We start from the raw sequence: 27825 nt of genomic DNA on the forward strand, positions 1-27825 counted from the left end.
AGTAGGTTCAGTAGGTTGAGGAGAAACTCTTTGCTCTACTGGTCGGGGTTAAGATACCCCCAACAAGCCCCTCAAAGGATTATGTTCCATAATAACAAGTGACAGTAAATTTCAGCACACTATATAAATTTTTCCTTATCAAATTCCACCTATCAAAGGGGCTTCACTCCCCGGTAATGGCGCCAGAAAAGAGTCTTGATGACCCACAAGTGTAGGTGATCTATCGTAGCCTATTCGATAAGTAAGAGTGTCGAACCCAACGAGGAGCAGAAGGAAATGATAATCGGTTTTCGGCAAGGTATTCTCCGCAAGCACTGAAATTATCGGTAACAGATAGTTTTGTGATAAGGTAATTTGTAATGGGTAACAAGTAATAAAAGTAAATAAGGTGCAGCAATATGGCCCAATCCTTTTTTAGCAAAGGACAATCCTGGACAAACTCTTATATAAAGGAAAGCGCTCCTGAGGACACATGGGAATTATCGTCAAGCTAGTTTTCATCACACTCATATGATTCGTGTTCGGTACTTTGATAATTTGATATGTGGGTGGACCGGTGCTTGGGTACTGCCCTTACTTGGACAAGCATCCCACTTATGATTAACCCCTATTGCAAGCATCCGTAACTACAATAGAAGTATTAAGGTAAACCTAACCATAGCATGAAACATATGAATCCAAATCAGCCCCTTACGAAGCAACTCACAAACTAGGGTTTAAACTTCTGTCACTCTAGCAACCCATCATCTACTTCTTACTTCCCAATGCCTCCCTCTAGGCCCAAACAATGGTGAAGTGTCATGTAGTCGACGTTCACATGACACCACTAGAGGGATGACAACATACATCTCATCAAAATATCGAACGAATGCCAAATTCACCTGACTACTTATAACAAGACTTCTCCCATGTCCTCAGGAACAAGCGTAACTACTCACAAAGCAAATTCATGTTCATAATCAGAGGGGTATTAATATGCATAATAGATCTGAACATATGATCTTTCACCAAGTAAACCAACTAGCATCAACTCCAAGGAGTAATCAACACTACTAGCAACCCACAGGTACCAATCTAAGGTTTTGATACAAAGATTGGATACAAGAGATGAACTAGGGTTTGAGATGAGATGGTGCTGGTGAAGATGTTGATGGATATTAACCCCCTCACTATGAGAGGATCGTTGGTGATGACGATGGTGATGATTTCCCCCTCCCGGAGGAAAGTTTCCCCGGCAGAACAGCTCCGCCGGAGCCCTAGATTAGTCCGCCTCGTGGCGGCGGAGTTTCGTCCCGTGAGCTTGCTTATGATTTTTTCCTCGACGAGAGACTCCATATAGCCAAAGATGGGCACCAGAGGGATACCAGGGGGCCCACGAGGCAGGGGGGCGCGCCCCCCACCCTCGTGGACGGTGGGTGGCCCCCTCTGGTACTTGTTTCGCCCAATATTTTTCATATATTCTGAAATGTGCTCCCGTGAAGTTTCAGGACTTTTAGAGATGTGCAGAATAGGTCTCTAATATTTTCTCATTTTACAGCCCAAAATTCCAGCTGCCGGCATTCCCCCTCTTCCTGTAAACCTTGTAAAATAAGAGAGAATAGGTATAAGTATTGTGACATAATGTGTAATAACAACCCATAATGCAATAAATATCGATATAAAAGCATGATGCAAATTGGACGTATCACTCGCTGCTCGCCACGTCCGCCGCTCGCCGTGCCCGCTGCTGCTAGCCGGGTCCGCCACTCGTCGCGCCTGCGTCCACCGTGCACCGGCCTTGCTGCTCGCCGCGTGTGCTGCTGCTCACCTCACTGCGGCCGTCGCCTGCGGCGCTTGCTGCTGCGCCTCAAGCCGCCATGACCTTGTCCCGCCCCTGGCCGAGGCAGAGGCCGCCGCCGGCCCCGCCCCCGGCCGAGCGCGCTGCGCCCGCTGCATGCTACTCGCCAGCCCTACTGCTCACTACCGCTGCTCTCTGCGCGTGTTGTTCTTGGTGCTTGAGTCGCCATGGCCTCGTCCCGCCCCACCGTCGACGTGTGTGTTGCACGTCAGCTGCTTGATGAAATGTTTAAGAAAGGATTGATACACTGACAAATGGGGCCATGTAGAGCAAAACGATTCAATGTAACGAGGTGAAAATTTTGTGTCACGTCAGCCTGATTGGCGGGCCCCATCTGTCATAATCTCATTTAACACAGACTGATCTGCCGATCAGTGGTTTTTGCAAAAAGATTACACAAGACGTGGTGTTTTCTGCAAAAAAATGTAATAGTGTTTTCTGCAAACCTAACCTTGAAAGTGGTGGTTTCTTGCTATTTACTCGAATACACATGAATACCCGGTTGCAAATTAGTGGAGCCGCCAGTGAGGGAGGGGTGCTAATGTAGCTGTGCATCTTTGTCTCAATTACACTACTTCGTTCCTTGCCGATACTCTAAGGAAAGGTTGTAATCACAATCTTGATCAATAAAGCTCATTGATTCCCAAAAATTGATCAATAAAGCTCATTGATTCCCCCCAAAAAAAGGAACAAGAAGTACGAAGTTGGACGTTCAGCTGTAAACACGGTCTCAAAACCTCTACATACAGAATCAGTTTCTTCCAAACATGCATCATGATTCGAGTACAAATTGAAGTTCACCACAAACAAACTAATCAGCGACAGTCTGATAGATCCCACATAGTGAAACTTAGCGGGCAAAAAATCTAGGACCTCAATAAGTCCCGAACATTCGGAATTTAAGCATGCTAATCCGAATTCTTTTCATGGCAACTTTAGTCAAGGCGTTGTTGACAAAACATGGCAATTTTCTGACAAAAAATCAAACTAGAATGAAGTTGCCATGTGTTAACAACTAAAGTTGCCACCTCGCAGCAACTAAAGCTGCCATAAAAAAACATACGGGATGACACGCTTAAATTCCGAATGTTCGGGATTTATCTATTGCGAAAATCTAGGGCTGCGTGAATGAGCTAACAAACCTCAATCTTCATGCCCAACTCCGGCACAACCTGGTATATCAGCAGGCAGCCGAGTCCACAGCCTTGAGATGCAAAGCCCTCACGTTTGCCCACTTTTCTGGCACCTTATCCACATCAGCCTCCACTACCGCCATCACGTTCTCGACGATCTCCTCTTCCTCCATGTCCAACCTGCCCACCTTGATCCCGAGCAGGTCCCGGATCGCAGGTAGAGGCAAGTAGAGCTCAGGACCTTGCGGACCTGCTCTGGCCATCCAGCCCGGGTGAAGTCGACCGCGAGTGGGGCCTTTTTGGTGGAGTACAAGGACTTCCTGAGGAGGCAGGGCAACATCGGGAGCAGGGCGCAGTCAGCGAGGAAGAGGTCGTGGGAGGCGGCCAAGCGGCAGCGTGACTCGTAGGGGCCGTAGTCGGAGATGACGCAGACGGAGGAGGCCGAGTGGGCGACGATGGGGTGCGGGAGCGGGAGGAGGTGCGGCTTGGTGGTAGGCTTGGGCGGGATGCGGCTGAGCGAGAGCTGGAGCACCACGAGGTCGTCGCGCTCGTCCGCGAGCAGGTTCGGGGGTGCCTCCGCCGCGCGCTCGCGCATCCAGTTGGTCAGCGACACCATGGAGCTGGCCACCGTCGCGCGGGGCACCTCGTGCTCCACCTTGGTCTTTTTCTGCGGCGGCGGCATGGCTTCGGCGGCAGAGTTTAGTTTAGGGTTCACCGTGGCGGGGTAAAGAGCAGAGGAGGCGGGGAAGAGTCGGGGCACGGGACCTTATTATCTGGCTACGGGGAATGCCCTGGCCCAGGGCATAGTAGTTGGGCTCAAACCTGGCCAAATGGGCCGGACCGGCATGGCACGACCATGGTTATACAGGCCAGTTATGGCATGGCCCAGCCAAGTACATTGGTCGTGCCATGCCCACACGCGTGCTGCCCCTCCAGGCACGACCCTTATTGGTTGTTTTGGACCTACATTAAGTCTGCTGGAGTGTATACGTACGCGTAATCTCGGTCTGGCCCGCTTCATCCAACAATACCGCCAAATCAAGAATCAAGTAGTAATGGCAAGTAATATGTATATACTCACGCCCACAACTTTTTTGTGTTCTACTCGTGCATATAACATCTACGCATAAACCTGGCTCGGATGCCACTGTTGGGAAACGCAATAATTTCAAAAAAAAAATCCTACGCACACGCAAGATCATGGTGATGCATAGCAACGAGAGGGGAGAGTGTTGTCTACGTACCCTCATATATCTTAAGCGTAAGCGTTATGACAACGCGGTTGATGTAGTTGTATGTCTTCACGATCGACCGATCCTAGTACCGAAAGTACGGCACCTCCTTGGTCTGCACACGATCGGCTCGGTGGCATCCCACGAACTCTCGATCCAGCTGAGTGTCGAGGGAGAGCTTCGTCAGCACGACGGCGTGATGATGGTGATGATGATGCTACCGTCGCAGGGCTTCGCCTAAGCACTAGGATGATATGATCGAGGTGGATTATGGTGGAGGGCGCACCGCACACAGCTAAGGGATCAATGATCAACTTGTGTGTGTATGGGGTGCCCCCTGGCCTCGTATATAAAGGATGGAAGGGGTAGGAGACCGGCCCTCATAGGGCGCGCCCAAAGTGTGGAGTCCTACTAGGACTCCCTAGTCCTAGTAGGATTCCACCTCCCACATGGAATAGGAAAAAGGGAAGGGAGAAGGAGAAGGAAGGAAGGGGGCGCACCCTTTCCCTAGTCCAATTCGGACCAATCCATAAGGAAGGGATGCGGCCACCCTTGAGGCCTTTCTCTCCTTTCCCGTATGGCCCATTAAGGTCCAATACGAATTCTAGTAACTCTCCGGTACTCCGAAAAATACCCGAATCACTCGGAACCTTTCCGATGTCCGAATATAGCCTTCCAATATATCGATCTTTACGTCTCGACCATTTCAAGACTCCTCGTCATGTCCCCGATCTTATCCGGGACTCCGAACGAACTTCGATCATCAAATCACATAACTCATAATACAAATCGTCATAGAACGTTAAGCGTGCGGACCTTACGGGTTCGAGAACTATGTAGACATGACCGAGACTCATCTCCAGTCAATAACCAATAGCGGAACCTGGATGCTCATATTGGTTCCTACATATTCTACGAAGATCTTTATCGGTCAAACCGCATAACAACATATATTGTTCCCTTTGTCATGGGTATGTTACTTACCTGAGATTCGATCGTCGGTACCTAAATACCTAGTTCAATCTCGTTACCGGCAAGTCTCTTTACTCGTTCCGTAATGCATCATCCCGCAACTAACTCATTAGTCACAATACTTGCAAGGCTTATAGTGATGTGCATCACCGAGAGGGCCCATATATACCTTTCCGATACACGGAGTGACAAATCCTAATCTCGATCTATGCCAACTCAACAAACACCTATAGAGCATCTTTATAATCACCCAGTTACGTTATGACGTTTGATAGCATACAAAGTGTTCCTTCAGTATTCGGGAGTTGCATAATCTCGTAGTCCGAGGAACATGTATAAGTCATGAAGAAAGCAGTAGCAATGAAACTATAATGATCATAATGCTAAGCTAATGAATGGGTCTTGCCCATCACATCATTCTCCTAATGATGTGATCTCGTTCATCAAATGACAACACATGTCTATGGTTAGGAAACATAACCATCTTTGATAAACGAACTAGTTAAGTAGAGGCATACTAGGGACACTTTGTTTTGTCTATGTATTCACACATGTACTAAGTTTCTAGTTAATACAATTCTAGCATGAATAATAAAAATTTATCATGAAATAAGGAAATAAATAATAACTTTATTATTGCCTCTAGGGCATATTTCCTTCAGTCTCCCACTTGAACTAGAGTCAATATAGTTCACATCGCCATGTGATTTAACACCAATAGTTCACATCACCATGTGATTTACACCCATAGTTCACATCGCCATGTGACCAACACTCAAAGGGTTTACTAGAGTCAGTAATCTTAGTTCACATCACCATGTGATTAACACCCAAAGAGTGCTACGGTGTGATCATGTTTTGCTTGTGAGAGAAGTTTAGTCAACGGGTCTGCCAAATTCAGATCCGTATGTATTTTGCAAATTTCTATGTCTACAATGCTCTGCATGGACATACTTTAGCTAATTTCTCCCACTTTCAATATGTATCCGGATTGTGACTTAGAGTCATCCAGATCGGTGTCAAAGCTTGCATCGACATAACTCTTTACGACGAACTCTTTATCACCTCCATAACCGAGAAATATTTCCTTAGTCCTCTATGGATAATTTTGACCGTTGTCCAGTGATCCACCCCTAGATCAAAAATTATACTCCCTTGCCAAACTCAGGGCAGGGTATACAATAGGTCTAGTACACAGCATGGCATACTTTATAGAACCTATGGCTGAGGCATAGGGAATGACTTTCATTCTCTCTCTATCTTCTGTCGTGGTCGGGCTTTGAGTCTTACTCAACTTCACACCTTGCAACACAGACAAGAACTCTTTCTTTGACTGTTCCATTTTAAACTACTTCAAAAACTTGTCAAGGTATGTACTCATTGAAAAATATATCAGGCGTTTTGATCTATCTCTATAGATCTTGATGCTCAATATGTAAGTAGCTTCACCAAGGTCTTTATTTGAAAAACTCCTTTCAAACGCTCCTTTATGATTTCCAGAAAATTCTACATTATTTCCGATCAACAATATGTCATTTACATATATTTATCAGAAATGTTGTAGTGCTCCCACTCACTTTCTTGTAAATATAGACTTCACTGCAAGTCTGTATAAAACCATATGCTTTGATCACTTTATCAAAGCATATATTCCAACTCCAAGATGCTTGCACCAGTCCATAGATGGACCGCTGGAGCTTGCTTACCTTCTTAGCACCTTTAGGATTGACAAAACCTTTTGGTTGCATCATACACAGCTCTTCTTTAAGAAATTCATTAAGGAATGTCGTTTTGACATCCATTTGCCAGATTTCATAAAATGCGGCAACTGCTAACATGATTCGGACAGACTTTTAAGCATCGAGACGAGTGAAAAAAAATCTCATCGTAGTCAACACCTTGAACTTGTCGAAAACATTTTGCGACAATTCAAGCTTTGTAGATAGTAACACTACTATCAGCGTCCGTCTTCCTTTTGAAGATCCATTTATGCTCAATGACTCATCGATCATCGGGCAAGTCAATCAAAGTCCATACTTTGTTCTCATACATGGATCCCATCTCAGATTTCATGGCCTCAAGCCATTTTGCGGAATCTGGGCTCATCATCGCTTCCTCATAGTTCGTAGGTTCGTCATGGTCTAGTAACATGACTTCCAGAACAGGATTACCGTACCACTCTGGTGCGGACCGTACTTTGGTTGACCTACGAGGTTCGGTAGTAACTTGATCTGAAGTTTCATGATCATCACACTAGCTTCCTCACTAATTGGTGTAGGAATCAATGGAACTGATTTCTGTGATGAACTGCTTTCCAATTCGGGAGAACGTACAATTACCTCATCAAGTTCTACTTTCCTCCCACTCACTTCTTTCGAGAGAAACTCCTTCTCTAGAAAGGATCCATTCTAAGCAACAAAATATCTTGCCTTTGGATCTGTGATAGAAGGTGTACCCAACAGTTTCTTTTGGGTATCCTATGAAGACGCACTACTCCGATTTGGGTTCGAGCTTATTAGCTTGAAACTTTTTCACATAAGCATCGCAACCCCAAACTTTAAGAAACGACGGCTTTGGTTTCTTGCCAAACCATAGTTCAGACGGTGTCATCTCAATGGATTTAGATGGTGCCCTATTTAACTTGAATGCAGTTGTCTCTAATGCATAACCCCAAAACGATAGTGGTAAATCGGTAAGAGACATCATAGATTGCACTATATCCAATAAAGTACGATTATGACGTTCGGACACACCATTATGCTGTGGTGTTCCAGGTAGCATTAATTTGTGAAACTATTCCACATTGTTTTAGTTGAAGACCAAACTCGTAACTCAAATATTCGTCTCCGCGATCAGATCATAGAAACTTTATTTTCTTATTACGATGATTTTCCACTTCACTCTGAAATTCTTTGAACTTTTCAAATGTTTCAGACTTATGTTTCATCAAGTAGATATACCCATATCTGCTCAAATCATCTGTGAAGGTCAGAAAATAACGATACCCGCCGCGAGACACATGAATAATAAACATTTATCATGAAATAAGGAAATAAATAATAACTTTATTATTGCCTCTAGGGCATATTTCCTTCTGGTCGGCCGTCCACCGATCTTATTTATAGGGACTTATTTTATACAGGTGTAAATCGGCTAGAAAACGAGGTTCCAGGTGTGGCCTAAATTGGAAGCCCAATCCACCCTGTTATCCCTTACAGAAAAAAGCTTTCGTCCTTCTTTATATAAAAGAAAACCACCACACGAAAAACCACACACAAGCAACGAGTATCATAACCCGGTTGTCTCTGTCGATCGGTAGAGACCAGTTTGGCTGTGTGAGCTAACTCAAGAGTAAACCTATCATTGGCAGTTTGAGAAGTTTTGCACAAGGGTTCTTGATCAGTTCTGCTATGATAGTGCTGCCTGAGATGCTGCTCAACCAGTCCTCTAAACCCTTCCGGAGTACCATCTTTGTCACACAAAGGTGTGTACCTGTTTGGGCAAATATTGATCAGCATAAACACCTCGTGATTGATTGTTGTAGTCACCACCAGAAAAGGTTATGTGCTGCTGAAAGTGTGTTCTATGCATGTCCTCTCTAGGAAATACACAAATAGGTTTGTTTGCGCGACTAACATTTGGTCGCAAATCATGACCATTTGGTTCCCAATTATAAAAAATATTTATGTTTCGTGTACTGCCAGAAGCTAGAAGGTGACTCCTCCTTGTCGATGGGTTGTTGGCAGCTATGGTTAAATAACCCCTTGCCCTTAATGACTAAGAGGACTATTGAGTATTTTTGGAAGAACGGAGGTTTGAAAGCAAGTTTCTCAACCTCCTACATTTTCACTGGTCTAGAATATAAGAGACTAAAAAGGACAATTTTGTCAAATACCACAATGTGACTGAACAAATAAATTAGTTAGCACTTAGCACATCTGTCATAGTTAAATCTTTCATAAAATACTAAATTCCATTTCTTTTCATAATTTGGGTTAATTTAGGAAAATGGGTTCACCAGACACGTGGCAAAGCAGTGTTGTAACAATATTAGCACTTATCACATCCATCCTAGTTTTATCTTTCATACATACTAAATTCCATTTCATTTTCGTAATTTGGGTTAGTTAGGAAATAGGGTTCACCAAACACATGGCAGAGCAGTGTTGTGACACGATATCAGGTAAGCACTACTAGCGCTACTCTGTAGGGCCTAAATGGCTCCAATGCTCCCCCAAGAGCTTCAAGTCACTTACCCTCATTATGTATTTACATTGGCATAAGCATTACCCCTATTTGTATCCTCAAATGAGTAGACATAAGGAGTAATGGACACAAAATGCGACTTAAAGAATGTAGTAAGAAGTTGTTGTCGGCGCTGTACGGCCCGTCTTCATCAACAAGGTATTCAAGACCCTCGCGACGGGCCAAGCCTCGCAAGGCGGACGATGCAAGACCTCCTCAGGAGAGACCTCGCCAGGTAGGCTCGCGAGGGGCGGAGAGATCAAGGCAAGGCAAAGATCGCGAGGTCCTCATGACGTGAGCCATGATGATCAAGACCAGGCAGGCGCCAGGCGGGCGCCAGCGCGGGCAGTGTCCTTGTTTCCTCTTTGGTGCCAAGGGGGCAAGCGCACGCGTGGAGTACCGAGGCATCAAGGAAAGGTTTCCATATCGGTGCAACGAGACCAAGACCAGCAGGACGGCAAGATGGAGGTCACCATGGAGCCCAAGACGGTGTCACCACTGATAACCCACAAGTATAGGGGATCGCAACAGTTTTCGAGGGTAGAGTATTCAACCCAAATTTATTGATTCGACACAGGGGGAGCCAAAGAATATTCTCAAGTATTAGCAGCTGAGTTGTCAATTCAACCACACTTGGAAACTTAATATCTGCAGCAAAGTATTTAGTAGCAAAGTAATATGATAGTGGTGATAACGGTAGCAAAATGTAACAGTAGTAAAAGTAATGTTTTTGGTATTTTGTAGTGATGATAGCAATAGCAATGGAAAAGTAAATAAGCGAAGAACAATATATGGAAAGTTCATAGGCAATGGATCGGTGATGGAGAATTTTGCCGGATGCAGTTCATCATGTAACAGTCATAACCTAGGGTGACACAGAACTAGCTCCAGTTCATTGATATAATGTAGGCATGTATTCCGAACATAGTCATACGTGCTTATGGAAAAGAACTTGCATGACATCTTTTGTCCTACCCTCCCGTGGCAGCGGGGTCCTTACGGAAACTAAGGGATATTAAGGCCTCCTTTTAATAGAGAATCGGAACAAAGCATTAACACATAGTGAATACATGAACTCCTCAAACTACTGTCATCACCGGTAAGTATCCCGATTATTGTCACTTCGGGGTTAACGGATCATAACACATAATAGGTGACTATAGACTTGCAAGATAGGATCAAGAACACTCATATATTGATGAAAACATAATAGGTTCAGATCTGAAATCATGGCACTCGGGCCCTAGTGACAAGCATTGAGCATAGCAAAGTCATAGCAACATCAATCTCAGAACATAGTGGATACTAGGGATCAAACCCTAACAAAACTAACTCAATTACATGATAGATCCCATCCAACCCATCACCGTCCAGCAAGCCTACGATGGAATTACTCATGCACGGCGGTGAGCATCATGAAATTGGTGATGGAGGATGGTTGATGATGACGATGGCGACGGATTCCCCTCTCCGGAGCCCCGAACAGACTCCAGATCAGCCCTCCCAAGAGGTTTTAGGGCTTGGCGGCGGCTCCATATCGTAAAATGCGATGATTTCTTCTCCTTGATTTTTTTCTCATCAAAACTCAATATATGGAGGTGGAGTTGGAGTCGGGGAGGCAACATGGGGCCCACAAGGTAGGGGGCGCGCCCCCACCCTCGTGGCAAGGTGGTGGGCCCCCTGGCCTTCATCTATTGCAGGTATTTTTCTTATTTTCTGAAAAGTGTCTCCATGAAGTTTCAGGTCATTCCGAGAACGTTTGCTCCTGCACATAAATAACACCATGGTAATTCTGCTGAAAACAGCGTCAGTCCGGGTTAGTTCCATTCAAATCATGCAAGTTAGAGTCCAAAACAAGGGCAAAAGTGTTTGGAAAAGTAGATACGTTGGAGACGTATCAACTCCCCCAAGTTTAAACCTTTGCTTGTCCTCAAGCAATTCAGTTGATAAACTGAAAGTGATCAAGAAAAACTTTTACAAACTCTGTTTGCTCTTGTTGTTGTAAATATGTAAAGCCAGCATTCAAGTTTTCAGCAAAGATTATAACTAACCACATTCGCAATAACGCATAGGTCTCAAGTTTACTCATATCAATAGCATAATCAATTAGCGAGCCATAATAATAAAACTCGTATGACAACACTTTCTCAAAACAATCATAATATGATATAACAAGATGGTATCTCGCTAGCCCTTTCTAAGACCTCAAAACATAAATGCAGAGCACCTTTAAAGACCAAGGACTGACTAGACATTGTAATTCATGGTAAAAGAGATCCAGTCAAGTCATACTCAATGTAAACTAACAGTAATGAATGCAAATGACAGCGGTGCTCTCCAACTAGTGCTTTTTAATAAGAGGATGATGACTCAGCATATAGGTAAATAGATAGGCCCTTCGCAGAGGGAAGCAGGGATTTATAGAGGTGCCAGAGCTCGGTTTTGAAACAGAGGTGAATAAAAGTTTGAGCGGTATACTCTCATTGTCAACATAACAACCAAGAGATGGCGATATCTTCCATGCTACACACATTATAGGCGGTTCCCAAACAGAATGGTAAAGTTTATACTCCCCCTTCCACCGACAAGCATCAATCCATGGCTTGCTCGAAACAACGAGTGCCTCCAACTAACAAGAGTCCCGGGGGGTTTTGTTTGCAATTATTTTGATTTAGTTTGCATAAAGCATGGGACTGGGCATCCCGGTGACTAGCCATTTATCTCGTGAGTGAGGAGCGGAATCCACTCCTCTTGAGAATAACCCGCCTAACATGGAAGATACAGACAATCCTAGTCGATACATGAGCTATTCGAGCATACAAAACAGGATATTTATTTGAAGGTTTAGAGTTTGGCACATACAAATTTACTTGGAACGGCAGGTAGATACCGTATATAGGTAGGTGTAGTGGACTCATGTGGAATAACTTTGGGGATTAAGGATTTGGATGCACAAGCAGTATTCCCGCTTAGTACAGGTGAAGGCTAGCAAAAGACTAGGAAGCGACCAGCTAGAGAGCGACAACAGTCATGAACATGCATTAAAATTAATCAACACTGAATGCAAGCATGAGTAGGATATAATCCACCATGGACATAAATATCGTGAAGGCTATGTTGATTTTGTTTCAACTACATGCATGAACATGTGCCAAGTCAAGTCACTTAAATCATTCAGAGGAGGATACCACCCTATCATACCACATCATAACCATTTCAATAGCATGTTGGCACACAAGGTAAACCATTATAACTCATAGTTAATCAAGCATGGCACAAGAAACTATGATCTCTAGTTGTCATTGCAAACATGTTTATTCATAATAGGCTGAATCAAGAACGATGAACTAATCATATTTACAAAAACAAAAGAGGTCGAGTTCATACCAGATTTTCTCATCTCAACCAGTCCATCATATATCATCATAATTGCCCTTCACTTGCACGACCGAATGATGTGAATAATAATAATAGTGCACGTGCATTGGACTAAGCTGGAATCTGCAGGCATTCAATAAACAGGAGAAGACAGGGCAATATGGGCTCTTTTGTCAGATCAACAATAATGCATATAAGAGCCACTTCAACAATTTAATCATGGTCTTCTCTAACAACCCCCAAAGAAAAGAAAAGAAATAAAACTATTTACACGGGAAAGCTCCCAACAAGCAAAAGAAGAATAGGAAATATTTTTGGGTTTTATTTTTAATTACTACTACAAGCATGGAAAGTAAACTAATTAAAAGTTGCAACTATTTTTTTGGTTTTTCTTAAGGTTTATTAAACACACAAGAAGAAAGCATAAAAAGGAAATCAAACTAGCATGGATGATACAATGAAAAAGTATGAGCACCGACATCTAGCAATGAGTGTGTGAACATAAATGTAATGTCGGTGGGAAATACGTACTCCCCCAAGCTTAGGCTTTTGGCCTAAGTTGGTCTATGGCCACGGCTGGCCTGGCGGATATCCATAATAATAGCTGGGGTCGTACTGTGATGCAGCAGCTATCACCTGCTGAGCTGCAGCGTGGCAACGAGCGGCCTCCTCTCTCCTCTTGTACTCATCTGCCTCCTCTCTCACTACAAAAAAAGACTCATCCGTGACATTTTGGGCCGAATGAAATTTTTTTCTGTCATACATATGACACTTCTATGACGATAATTGTGACAAAACCCGGTATCATCATAGATGTGGTGGGCTCCTACTTATATGACAAAAAATCATGACAGAAAATGGGCTTTCGTCCTGGGCGGGCCGGAGACGCAGCTGCATGACATTCTTTGGGCCGTCCATGACAGAAAAAACCGTGGTAGAAGCGAGGGCGAGGAAAATTTCAGGGAGTTCCCGGTTACGGTGGAAGGTCGGGGCCGAGCGATGCGTGTTTCTCTCGTACACGTACGCGCGTGTGTGCGAGGCGTTGGCTCTAACTGAACTCGAGCGGGATGTTGGGCTCTAACTGAACCCGAGCGATTGCACTATAGCCTACTCGTTACTGAACCCGAGCGATTGATTGATGGATGTTAACTGAACCCGATCGAGCGATTCCTTCACTACTGCTGCTAACTGAAGCCGATCGATGCTGCCTCTGGGATGAACAGTGAGCGTTGTGGGGGGGTTTGGATGAACAGTGAGCGGTGGCGTTGCCTCTGGATGAACAGGATCCCATGGTGTGGTGGAGGGCTGGATGAACAGTAGACGGTGGAGGGGTGCCCGTGGAGGGGTGGTTGAACAGGACCCGGTGGTGTGGAGGGCTGGTTGAACAGTAGCCGGTCGAGTAGCGCGCGATGGAGGCTGGATGAACAGGAGCCCGTGGAGGCTGGAGGAGGTCGACGGTAGCCCGTGGAGGCTGGAGGAGGTCGACAGTGGAGATGAACAGTATCCCATGGAGTCCCGTCTTGCGGTATGCCACACCCCTCCCGATGAAAAGGACCCCTGTTTCGACCATAGAGCTCCAACACAAGTCAGTTTCGTCTGTTTTGCGGTACTCCACACCTCTCCCGATCAAAAGGACCCCTGTTTCGACCGTAGGAGGTCTGTTTCGTCCGTTTTGCGGTACGCCAGACCCCTCCCGATGAACAGGATCTCGTTTCGAACGTGGCCGGTCGAACACAAGGCCGTTTCCTCCGTTGTGCGGTACGCCAGGCCTCGCTTCCATCACCTGTTCCGTCCAGGCCCTCCCAATGAACACGACCACGCATTCCGTTCCGACCCAGCCGGTTGGCTCCCACGCATTCCGTTGCCTCCCGATGAACACGACGCATTTTGTTGCCTCCCCATGAACACGACGCATTCCGTTGCCTCCCCATGAACACGACGATGACGCTGTTTCTCCGTTCCGACCCAGCCATGTCAACGAGCCCTGGCCGTACGTATGCGCGAGTAGGCGTTCGAGACCCCGTCCGTATGTACACATACGTGGCCGTATTTTCTTTCTTGCACCCTGGCCGCTGTACGTACATGTACATGCTACGTGCGCACCTCTACTAGGACACGTGCGCGCCTCTACATCCACCAGTATATATGTACGTACACGTTCGCGACCAGAATGACAACGCTACGTACGCTTCGACCAGGTGGGTCCCGACTGTCAGGCACTTCCTTGCGTGCGAAGATGTAGCTGGTGGGTCCAGCAATCAGGGGGGGCGAATCGTTTTGTTTTTTTTGCCCGGACGCACTTCCTTACATGCGAAGGTGTAGCTGGTGGGTCCCAGCAGTCAGGGGGGAAAAGTTTTTTTCACGAAATACGGTGGCCCGTCCGGTGGGTCCCCGCTGTCAGGTGGAGGAATAATTATTTTGCGCGTAATAAGGAGGCACTTCCTTGCTGCGGCTGTGGACCCAGCTGTCAGCGTCTCCAAGCACAGTACTCTTCTGATGGAAGTCGGTCATTGACCACATTGACCACGCCGCGCCGAGAGCACCACGGCGGTGGACGACGGCGAGGCCTAGTAAGGGGACGATACAGAGGTAGGGAAGACTCAGCAGTTGTTTCCCACGCGGAGGGGAGTACGACTGTACGAGGGTTTACTGGTTCGTCTGCCGTCGCCGGAGAATAACAGCAGGTGTGGGTGAGTAGAGGGATGGCTAGGCCAGCGATGGGAGTACGGTGGGGCAGTGAGGCATGTGCGGCAACACAGCCGGCTGCGGGGAGGAGGGAGCAGGCAGTCCTGCCGGCACTTGTTTGAGCGGCTGGAGCAGGAAGAGCAGAGATTGAAGAAGCACGACGGCCGTTGGATGGACATCCAACAGTCAGTGCTTGTGCGTCAACCTTTTTTTTAGGAAAGCCTCAAATCTGTGGAAAACAGCATACAACCCATCTATCATTATTTCTAATAATTTACAGCCCATTCGCTAATTCTTAAGGTTTTTTTGGAGCCCATATTCTTTTTGTTAGCATTACAGCCCATATTGTGGCCACGGTTAAAAAATTATATGAAATTTTGCATATTTCGGTGCGGTCCGAACTGTTTTTAATCCCGAAATTTCGACTCACATTCAAACTGATTTTAAAAATAAATGTATATCAATATAAAATCCAACAAATTCTCCACGCATAAAAATTAATGTAATTTAAAATCTTGAAATGAAAAAAAAGATATTTGAAACTAATTGCCGGTTTGATGTGTTTTAGAAATGTACAACCCATTTCTCATTACTGATGGGCCATTTTCTCGGCCAGCCGAATGAAAGCTCTCCTCGTCTTGAAAGATTTGTAGCCCAACAGGCCTGACAAAGCGACTTACTTGGCAAATCACAAAAAAACTAGGCTGTGGCCGTGGACCTAGCAGTCAGCCTCTCCACGTACAGTACTCTTCCGATGGAAGTCATTCCTTGACCACGTTGACCACGCCGCGCGGAGAGCACCACGGCAGTGGACGACGGCGAGGCCTAGGAAGGGGACGACGCGGAGCCGGAGAAGATGCGGCAGTGGAAGCCCGCGCGGAGAGGAGTACGAGGGTTCACTGGTTCAGCTGCGGTGTGAGGCTGCCGTCGCCGCAGGACCTGGCCAACAGTAGGAATAGTAGGGGGCGGTGAGGCCTCTGCGGCAGCACAGCCGGCCACGGGAGGCAGGAGCATGCGGCACGACCGGCGCTGCTTTGGGCGGCTGGAGCAAGAAGACCAGAGGTTGAAGAAGCACTACGGCCGTTGGATGGACATCGTACGGTCACTGGAGCTAGAATCGTTCATATTGACTAAGTTGACAGAGCCCTTCGTCCCCGTCAACTTAGTAGGCCCACAGGTCAGCCTCCCACCAAGGTGGGTCCCAGCTAGCCGGGGAAGTATTCATTTTTTGTGCATAATAAGGAGGCACTTCCGGTGGGTCTGAGCTGACAGTGGGGGGAACATTGTTTTCGCGAAATACGGTGGCCCGTCCGGTGGGTCCTAGCAGTCAGGGGGGACAATTTTTTTCACAAAATACTGGTGGCCCGTCCGGTGGGTCCCCGCTGTCAGGTGGAGGAATAATTATTTTCCGCGTAATAAGGAGGCACTTCCTTGCGGCTGCCGTAGACCCAACTGTCAGCCTCTCCACGTACAGTACTCTTCCGATGGAAGTCGGTCGTGGACCACATTGACCACGCCGCGCCGAGAGCACCACGATGATGGACTACGGCAAGGCCTAGGAAGGGGACGACGCGGAGTCGGGCAAGACGCGGCAGTGGATGCCCATGCGGAGAGGAGTACGAGCATTCACTGGTTCGGCTGCGGTGTGAGGCTGCCGTCGCCGCAGAATAACAGGGGGTGTGGGTGAGTGGAGGGATGGCCTGGCCAGTGGTGGGAGTAGTATGGGGGCGGTGAGGCCTCTGTGGTAGCACAACCAGCCACGAGAGGCAGGAGCAGGCGGCACGACCGGCGCTGCTTTGGGCGGCTGGAGCAAGAAGACCAGAGGTTGAAGAAGCACTATGGTCGTTGGATGGACATCATACGGTCACTGGAGTATTGACTAAGTTGACAAAGCCCTCCATCCCCATCAACTTAGTAGGCCCACAAGTCAGCCCAACAATATGGTGGGTCCCAGCTAGCAGGGGATATTCATTTTTTTGGGCGTAATAAGGAGGCACTTCCTTGCGTGCGAAGATATAGCTGGTGGGTCCGACCTGTCAGCGGGGGGAATGTTTTTTTCATGAAATAGAGAGGCCCTTCCTGTGGGTCCTAGCTGTCAGGTGGAGGAATCATTATTTTGCGCATAATAAGGAGGCATTTCCTTGCATGCGGCCGTGGACCCAGCTGTCAGCCTCTCCACGTACAGTCCACTTCCGATAGATGTCGTTCATTGACCACGTTGACCAGGCCACGCCGAGAGCACCAGGCGGTGGACGACGGCGAGGCCTAGGAAGGGAACGACATGGAGCCAGGGAATACTCGGCAGTTGTTTCCCACGCGGAGGAGTACGAGGATTTACTGGTTCGTCTGCCGTCGTCGGAGAATAACAGCATGTGTGGGTGAGTAGAGGGATGGCTAGGCCAGCGATGGGAGTACGGTGGGGCCGTGAGGCCTGCGCGGCAGTATAGCCGGCCGCGGGAGGAGGGAGCAGGCAGTCCCGCCGACGCTTGGTTGAGCGGCTGGAGCATGAAGAGCAGAGATTGAAGAAGCACGACGGCCGTTGGATGGACATCCAACAGTCACTGCTCTCGTGTGTTGACTAAGTTGACAGGGCGTTGCGTGTGCGTCAACCTTTTTTTTATGAAAGCATACGCGTCAACCTGTAGTAGGCGCACAAGTCAGCCTCAAATATGTGGAAAACAGCATACAGCCCATCTGCCATTATTTCTAATAATGTACAACCCATTTGCTAATTCTTAAGAATTTTTTTGGAGCCCATCTTCTTTTTGTTAGCATTACACCCCATATTGTGGCCACGGTTAAAAAGTATACGAAATTTTGCATATTTCGGTGCGGTCAACTGTTTTTAATCCAGAAATATCGATTCAGATTCAAACTATTTTGAAAAATAATTTATATAAATATAAAATCCAAATAATTGTCCACGCATAAAAATCAATGGAATTTAAGATCTTGTAATGAAAAAAATTGAAACTAATTCCCAGTTTGATGTGTTTTAAAAATGTACAGCCCATTTCTAGGCAAACCGAATGAAACTCTCCTCGTCTTGAAAGATTTGCAGCCCAGCAGGGCCGATAAAGCAAGTAGGCCTTGTTTGGGTATTTCTTTAAAAAAATAGAACCGGGCTAGCCATTTTCAGCAAGAAAAAAACACAACTGGGCTCGTGATGTGGTAAACATAAATAAAACCCTGGCTAGACGGGCCACAGACCCCGCACAGCCCCGTTGTTACCCTGATCCGTCGCTAAAACTAGTATAAATAACAACTGCTTGTTCCTCAAAAAAATGCGCGACTTGCTGGGTCCCTGGTGTCAGCCGCTCGTAGTGTAATTCTCTCGTTTATTGACTACGTTGACAATGGCGTGAGCCCCAGATGTCCAACCATTAGGAGGAACCATATTTTTGGGCTTGTACTATAGAGGCACTTTCTTGCGTACTGCCATGACGCTGGTGGGTCCCTACTGTCATCCTCTCCACACACAGTCATCTCCTTGTTCCTCTCGGTTGTTGACGACGTTGACAACGCAAGAGGGCGGCGCACCACGCACGGCGAGCGAACCAAGGCTGCAATGCGGAGGACGACGGTGAGGCCTCGGACGGAACGAACAGGAGCCATTGAAGATGCGCCGGTCCAGTCGCAGGCGGAGGGGAGTACGAGGGTTGACTGGTTCGGGCGCGGGTGCGTGTTGGGGCTGACGTCACCGGAGAATAACAGGATGTGTGGGGGAATAGAGGGAGGGACTGGCCAACGTTGGAGGGTACTTACGGTAGGGCGGCGGAGGCGCAGCCAGCCATGGGAGGTGGGAGCAGGCAGAGCCGACGGGGTGGTTTGGTTTGGGCGGCTGGAGGAAGAAGAAGACAAGAGATAGAAGATACGTGACAGATGTTGGATGTCAATCCAATGGCTGGTAGGCAGAATTGTTTGTTGACTGGCTAGTAAGTTGACACCACCTTGGATAGGCTATTTTCACGCGGGTCCCAAATGTCAGAATCCAAATCTGTCACGGTCATGCAACCTTTCCAATGAAAATTTACAGCCCATTTGATGTGCTAGTTTGAAATAAGTTTGTGGGTGCTGGTGGGGGCTAATCACTTGGCTTCTGTAATGCACAGTGAGCTCAAGCAGCCGACGAGAGTGATGTTATTTCCCTTGGTTGGGATTTGTTACAATATTTCACTCTAAATTAAACGAATGGCAAGCCATTTGCCTTGTTTCAAAGAAAATATGATAGTCATAGCCGAGTTGAAAAGGGCAGGAACATCTAACTCCAGGTTACAAACTGTACAAAAGCACGAGGGTTAATTGTTCATCAGGTTTATAGAAAAAACCAGATTGAGAAGGGCAACAACATCTAACTCCAGCACTGTTTTCGGCAATCACAGTCAAATGGATCGGTCAGGTCCATAGAATGAACATCCTGGGTCGTAAAATTTACTGGATTATGACCACAATATGTTGTAAATAGAAGCCCGGCACATTCAGAAGCTCCTTTTCCCACCTGAAACTCCTTTTTTTGCTCTTCGACATACCCATCCGTCAATTCAGTAAATATATGGGCTTTTGAATTGATTTTACTATTTACTACTGTGGATGGGCTGTTTTGTCTTGGGCCGAGAGAAACAATTACTACTAGTACAGTGGAGACACTCTACAGCTACCCAGAAAAACAATTACTACTAGTACAGTGGAGACACTCTACCGCTTCTGGCTCCTCCTAGGTCATTGAAACGTATCCCTCTACTGAATGTCATTATACTTTTGTTCACAGACATGCGGGCCATGCAGTGCACGGGCCCAAATGCCATCCACCAAATTAGAAGGCAGTATGCAGGCGACGAGTCACCCCGGTCATAGCGCGGCAGTAACGAGCCGTCGTATCACAAAACCCCACCTCTCCGCAGTCTAAGTTTGACGGATGAAGCAACCATCATTTCACTCTTCGCTGAATCCCCTTCTCCCTCACCATCTTCAAGAAAGGCAACACTTGCATCTGCCACTGTTCTTCTCTCCGAACGAAGGGAAGGTAAGCGGATCTGTGATGTTGGTATATTTTCGTTCAGAGAAAAAAAGAACTTTTGCAAAGCAGTAACCGATCCTCACTCTTTTTTTGTTTCATTGTCATTGCGATTGTGTTTTCCTTTTAGTGGTCGCCTAGTATTCGTTAGTTTCATGATGGACCAAGGAGAACCAGGCAAAGATCTGCCGATATTGGAGCAGACGTGGGAGGCTGATCCCCACGAGACAGAGAGCTCCAAGAAGATGGAGGCAACCACCAAGCCGACCCCAGATACGCTCACGGCCACTACTGAGATGGTCAACGCCCCGTTTGAGGTTACAGCCCCCGTGACACTGTAGGAGCATTTTTTTCCCTTCGAGGATGTGTCCCCCCCCCGCTGAGCTGCCCTAGGTGATTTCCTTCTTTGCCAATCTCGATTGTGGTTTTTCATCTAAGTATGTGGTGATTTTTTCTAGAAAAGGAAGTATGTGGTGATTAATAATGCAAAATTTTATTAGCTTCGATGCCATGCTATACATAGTGGTTTAAATAACTTGTGTTTCTTATACTGAAAAGTAATTCAGAATTAGTTTCTGTTTCAAGTGGAGCCCTGATGCAGACAAGGATTGTGTGGTTGTACATGTCACTCGCTATGAGGCAGACGACCTGAATATACGCACTGGGAAAACAGAGTTCTTAGGTTGTTGGATCCTGGAAGCCATTTGCGGTTATACCAATGAAGAGTTGTATTCCAGCCTCACTGTTGCCAGGCGTGTTGTCCAGGGTGTATTGAAGCACAAGAAGTTCAAAGCTACTCCTTCGTTTGTGAGGCATACTATTCTTGTCAAGCTTACGCAGGAAGATGACGTGGCATGCCTCCACAAACAAGTTTATCAGTGGCAAGGCCACAAGGTTGTCTTCATGAAGTTTCACAGGATTGAGCTGCTGCGGGACGTCCTCGATGATGTTCATGGCAAGGTCCGTCTTGTGTCCAGCCCAAATTAGATCGAGGCATGAAATAGTTGCCCTAGCTAGTGTTTAATAGTAGTTTGGATTGTGTCTAATTATCCGAACCTTGCCTGTTATTGACCCCTCTGGGGCTAGTACTTTGTTTGAATCCGTCTATGGGAACTGCTGCTACTTTTGTGTGCCCGTGAATCATGTGAGAACAATCGTTATTGTTGCCGAAACAGATGCGTCCTCACTAGTTTTTTCATGAATATGGCATGGTAAGACATAAGTTGTCACGGTTTATCATACGAGCAGTGTGTGTTTTGATGAAATAGAGCACTCGTTCGAGAACCATGCGCCGACGTATACATAAGTACTTGTAAACACTGTTGGTGCTACCCCACTTGTAAGTAGTTGTGCAAAACACGGCACATTGGCTCAGCTCGCTTCAACACTAGGCTATCGACCAGCTAACAATCAACAATTTGATGTCTGACATATAAGCAACTATGTTTCTTGTTACAGTGGTTCATGAAGTTAATTGAGGCCACAATGTAATAAATTCCAAACGTTCACACGCTAGTCCAGCGCTCATGTGGAACACTCACATTAAACTCGTCTTCATAAAAAACTTGAAAAGCATAAGTTAAGCAATTTTAAACATCTCAATGATTCATAGAACATAACAAACATATACTAGTTCACAGCAAAAGACAAAGTTGTGAGAAGGTTTACAAATCAGGAAAAAACAAGCAAGGCTTCTCTAAGCAAAGGGCCTCCCAGCAGGCTTAAATTTCCTGGAGTTCACTCTGGTTTTTTCTTGTTGCCACCATTCAGGGTTAGGTTCTCTCATTCCAGAATAACCAATTATAATTGTGGTCTCAGCTGGAATGCTGAACTGAACCATGCAGTGTACTAACCAGCTGAAATGCTTGTGCATTCCACTAAATTTAAGCATCGCTATTTGCAGAAATAAGCATACCACAATGCCTCTTGTCCGCGCACCTTTCCAAAAAACCGCAGTGCAGCCGTGCTAGCTAGTCCTCGGTCCATGGATGAACTGGTAGAAAGTGCATTCCGGACTAGGAGGCAGTTGTTTTCGCTCGTCCCTGCACTGCAATCAGGAAGTAAAACGTATGAATCAGCTTCTTTTAGATTGCGTTGGTCATTCTACCTTAGTTACTACCAATGTAGGGATACCTTGAGGACTGGAGGTTAGACGACGGCAACGAGGGATAGCCATCTCATTTTGCGCAGTTGTACTAAAACTGAGATGTGTGCTTTTGATTGCGCAGATAGAAACGATACGGAGATAGACATCCTGAAACGATATGGAGACAGACATCCCTGTTTGCGCAAATACGAAATACGGTTATTTAAACAGTGACAGATATTACTACTTTCCCCTGTTTCCTCTTAGAACCAAGTCCTAGATTCATGCTATAGCTTTCCCACTTTCTTCCCTGTTTGAACCAACGCTTTGAGTCGACTATATGAACTAGCTTTACTTCTAATAATAGTAGAAGTCTAGGTGGCTTTGGAACAGCGGACGGAAGTAGAAAAGGATCCACACGAAGGGAGCTGGGGCAGTAGAGCAAGGCAGGTTTCGAAGGAATATATACCTGAGGGTCGTCGGCATGTGGAAAAGACGGTGTCGGGAGGCCGCATCTTGGCCACAATTGAAGGAAATATGCCCTAGAGGCAATAATAAAGTTATTATTTATTTCCTAATATCATGATAAATGTTTATTATTCATGCTAGAATTGTATTAACCGGAAACATAATACATGTGTGAATACATAGACAAACAGAGTGTCACTAGTATGCGTCTACTTGACTAGCTCATTGATCAAAGATGGTTATGTCTCCTAACCATAGACATGAGTTGTCATTTGATTAACAGGATCACATCATTAGGGGAATGATGTGATTGACTTGACCCATTCCGTTAGCTTAGCACTTGATCGTTTAGTTTGTTGCTATTGCTTTCTTCCTGACTTATACATGTTCCTATGACTATGAGATTATGCAACTCCCGTTTACCGGAGGAACACTTTGTGTGGTACCAAATGTCACAACGTAACTGGGTGATTATAAAGGTGCCCTACAGGTGTCTTTGAAGGTACTTGTTGGGTTGGCGTATTTCGAGATTAGGATTTGTCACTCCGATTGTCGGAGAGGTATCTCTGGGCCCTCTCGGTAATGCACATCACCTAAGCCTTGCAAGCATTGTGATACGTCCATTTTGCATCATGCTTTTATATCGATATTTATTGCATTATGGACTGTTATTTCACTTTATGTCACAATAGTTATGGCTATTCTCTCTTATTTTACAAGGTTTACATAAGGAGGGAGAATGCCGGCAGCTGGAATTCTGGGCTGGAAAAGGAGCAAATATTAGAGACCTATTCTGCACAACTCCAAAAGTCTTGAAACTCCACAGAACATCTTAAAATAAATAAAGAAAAATCCTAGCCAAAGATGAAGGCCAGGGGGCCCACACCCTACTCACGAGGGTGGGGGGCGCGCCCCCCCTCCTAGGGCACGCCCCCTACCTCATGGGCCCCCTGGTGGGTCTCCGACGTCCATCTTATGCTATATGAAGTCTTTCGATGAGAAAAAAACCGGAAGGAACTTTTCGGGACAAGACTCCGCCGCCACGAGGCGGAACCTTGGCGGAATCAATCTAGAGCTCCGGCAGAGCTGTTCTGCCGGGGATACTTCCCTCCGGGAGGGGGAAATCATCACCAACGCTCCTCTCATCGGGAGAGGGCAATCTCCATCAACATCTTCACCAGCACCATCTCATCTCCAAACCCTAGTTCATCTCTTGTATCCAATTCTTGTCTCAAAGTCCGGGATTGGTGCTAGTAGGTTGCTAGTAGTGTTGATTACTCCTTGTAGTTGATGCTTGTTGGTTTATTTGGTGGAAGATCATATGTTCAGATGCTATATGCATATTATTACCCCTCTGATTATGAACATGAATATGCTTTGTGAGTAATTATGTTTGTTCCTGAGGACAAGGGAGAAGTCTTGCTATTAGTAGTCATGTGAATTTGGTATTCGTTTGATATTTTGATAAGATGTATGTTGTCTAGCCTCTAGTGGTGTTATGTGAACGTCGACTAGAGGAAGGCATTCGGAAGTAATAAGTAGATTATGGGTTGCTAGAGTGACAGAAGCTTAAACCCTAGTTTATGCATTGCTTCGTAAGGGGCTGATTTGGATCCACATGTTTCATGCTATGGTTAGGTTTACCTTAATACTTTTGTTGTAGTTGCGGACGCTTGCAATAGAGGTTAATCATAAGTGGGATGCTTGTTCAAGTAAGAACATCACCCAAGCACCAGTCCACCCACATATCAAATTATCAAAGTATCGAACGCGAATCATATGAACGTGATGAAAACTAGCTTGACGATATTCCCATGTGTCCTCGGGAGCGCTTTTCCTTATATAAGAGTTTGTTCCGGCTTGTCCTTTGCTACAAAAAGGATTGGGCCACCTTGCTGCACTTTATTTACTTTTGTTACTTGTTGCTCGTTACAATTTACCTTATCACAAAACTATCTGTTACCACTTATTTCAGTACTTGCAGAGAATACCTTGCTGAAAACCGCTTATCATTTCCTTCTGCTCCTCGTTGGGTTCGACACTCTTACTTATCGAAAGGACTACGATAGATCCCCTATACTTGTGGGTCATCAAGACTCTTTTCTGGCGCCGTTGCCGGGGAGTGTAGCGCCTTTGGTAGGTGGAATTTGGTAAGGAAAAATTTATATAGTGTGCTGAAATTTACTGTCACTTGTTACTATGGAAAGTAATTCTCTGAGGGGCTTGTTTGGGCTATCTTCACCCCATCCAGTAGAGCAAAGAGTTGCTCCTCAACCTACTGAACCTATTGAAAATGAAACTCCTTTTGAATTTCCTTCTAGTATGATGGAAAAACTGCTAGCTAACCCTTTTGCAGGAGATGGAACAAAGCATCTTGATGAGCACTTAATATATGTGGATGAAGTTTGTGGATTATTTAAGCTTGCAGGTGTACCCAATGATGTTGCTAAGAAGAAGGTCTTCCCTTTATCTTTGAAGGGAGACGCATTGATATGGTATAGGCTATGTGATGATATGAGATCATGGAACTATAAAAGATTGAAATTGGAATTTCATCAAAAGTATTACCCTATGCATCTTGTTCATCGTGATCGCAATTATATATATAATTTCTGGCCTCGTGAAGGAGAAAGCATCGCTCAAGCTTGGGGATTCTTAAATCAATGTTATATTCATGCCCCAATCATGAGCTCTCGAGAGAAATAATTATGCAAAGTTTTTATGCTCGGCTTTCTCATAATAATCAAACCATGCTCGATACTTCTTGTGCTGGCTCTTTTATGATGAAGACTATTGAATTCAGATGGAATTTATTGGATAGAATTAAACGCAACTCTGAAGATTGGGACCTCGATGAAGGTAAGGAGTCAGGTATGACACCTAAGTTTGATTGTGTTAAATATTTTATGGATACCGATATTTTCCGTAAGTTTAGCACTAAATATGGACTTGACTCTGAGATAGTAGCTTCTTTCTGTGAATCTTTTGCTACTTATGTTGATCTCCCTAAGGAGAAGTGGTTTAAATATCATCCTCCCATAGAAGTAAAAGTAGCTGCACCTATTAAAGTTGAAGAAAAGACTGTCACTTATAATGATCCTATTGTTCCTACTTCTTATGTTGAGAAACCACCTTTCCCTGTTAGAGTAAAGGATCATGCTAAAGCTTCAACTGTTGTTCGTAAAAGCAATATTAGAACTTATACACCTCCTGAGCAAGTTAAAGTAGAACCTAATATTGCTATTGTTAAAGATCTCTTGTCTGATAATATTGATGGGCATGTTATTCAGTTCGATGGTGAAACTGCTAGAATTGCTAAACCATGTGCTAAAGATAAACATAGACCTATGGTAGGCATGCCTGTTATTTCTGTTAAAATAGGAGATCATTGTTATCACGGCTTATGTGATATGGGTGCTAGTGCTAGTGTTATACCTTATGACTTGTATAAAGAAATCAAGCATGAAATTGCACCTGCTGAATTAGAAGATATTGATGTCACAATTAAACTTGCCAATAGAGATACTATTTTAGCGATGGGAATTGTTAGAGATGTTGAAGTCTTGTGTAGGAAAACTAAATATCCTGCTGATTTTCTTGTTCTTACTTCTCTGCAAGATAGCTTTTGTCCCATTATATTTGGTAGACCCTTCTTGAACACAGTTAATGCTAGGATAGATTGCGAAAAGAATGTTGTTACTATTGGCTTGGATGATATGGTTCATGAGTTTAATTTCTCTAAATTTAGTAAACAACATCATGAGGAAGAATTACCTAGTAAGGATGAGATTATTGGTCTTGCTTCTATTGCCGTACCTCCTAGTGATCCTTTAGAACACTATTTTCTAGACCATGAAAATGATATGTTCATGAATGAAAGAAGGGAAATAGATGAAGTATTCTTTAAACAGGAACCTATTCTACAACACAATTTGCCTGTTGAAATTTTAGGGGACCCTCCTCCACCCAAGGGTGATCCCGTGTTTGAGCTTAAACCTTTGCCTGATAATCTTAAATATGCTTATCTTGATGAAAAGAAGATATATCCTGTTATTATTAGTGCTAACCTTTCAGAGCATGAAGAAGAAAGATTATTGAAAACTCTGAAGAAGCATCGTGCTGCTATTGGATATACTCTTGATGATCTTAAGGGCATTAGTCCCACTCTATGTCAACATAAAATAAATTTGGAAGCAGATGCCAAACCAGTTCGTGATCCTCAACGACGTCTGAATCCTAAAATGAAAGAAGTGGTAAGAAAAGAAATACTCAAGCTTCTGGAGGCAGGTATAATTTATCCCGTTGCTGATAGTCAGTGGGTAAGTCCTGTCCATTGTGTCCCTAAGAAGGGAGGTATTACTATTGTTCCTAATGATAAAGATGAATTGATTCCACAAAGAATTATCACAGGTTATAGGATGGTAATTGATTTCCGCAAATTAAATAAAGCTACTAAGAAAGATCATTACCCCTTACCTTTTATTGATCAAATGCTAGAAAGATTATGCAAACATACACACTATTGCTTTCTAGATGGTTATTCCGGTTTCTCTCAAATACCTGTGTCGGCTAGAGATCAATCAAAGACTACTTTTACATGCCCTTTTGGTACTTTTGCTTATAGACGTATGCCTTTTGGTTTATGTAATGCACCTGCTACCTTTCAAAGATGCATGATGGCTATATTCTCTGACTTTTGTGAAAAGATTTGTGAGGTTTTCATGGATGATTTTTCCGTCTATGGTTCCTCTTTTGATGATTGCTTGAGCAATCTT

General features: G+C 45.1%; 2 pseudogenes; both read right to left on the reverse strand.

Annotated features, from left to right (window-relative positions):
- Positions 1-2548: 2548 nt before the first annotated feature.
- Positions 2549-3720, reverse strand: LOC147971384 (uncharacterized; annotated as a pseudogene).
- Positions 3721-8386: 4666 nt separating this feature from the next.
- LOC147971385 (uncharacterized) overlaps positions 8387-27825 on the reverse strand; it is a 108190-nt pseudogene continuing 88751 nt past the window's right edge.

This window comes from Triticum urartu, chromosome 5A (assembly GCF_056163025.1).
Source record: "Triticum urartu cultivar PI428250 chromosome 5A, HENAU_Tu73, whole genome shotgun sequence".
Lineage (NCBI taxonomy): Eukaryota > Viridiplantae > Streptophyta > Magnoliopsida > Poales > Poaceae > Triticum > Triticum urartu.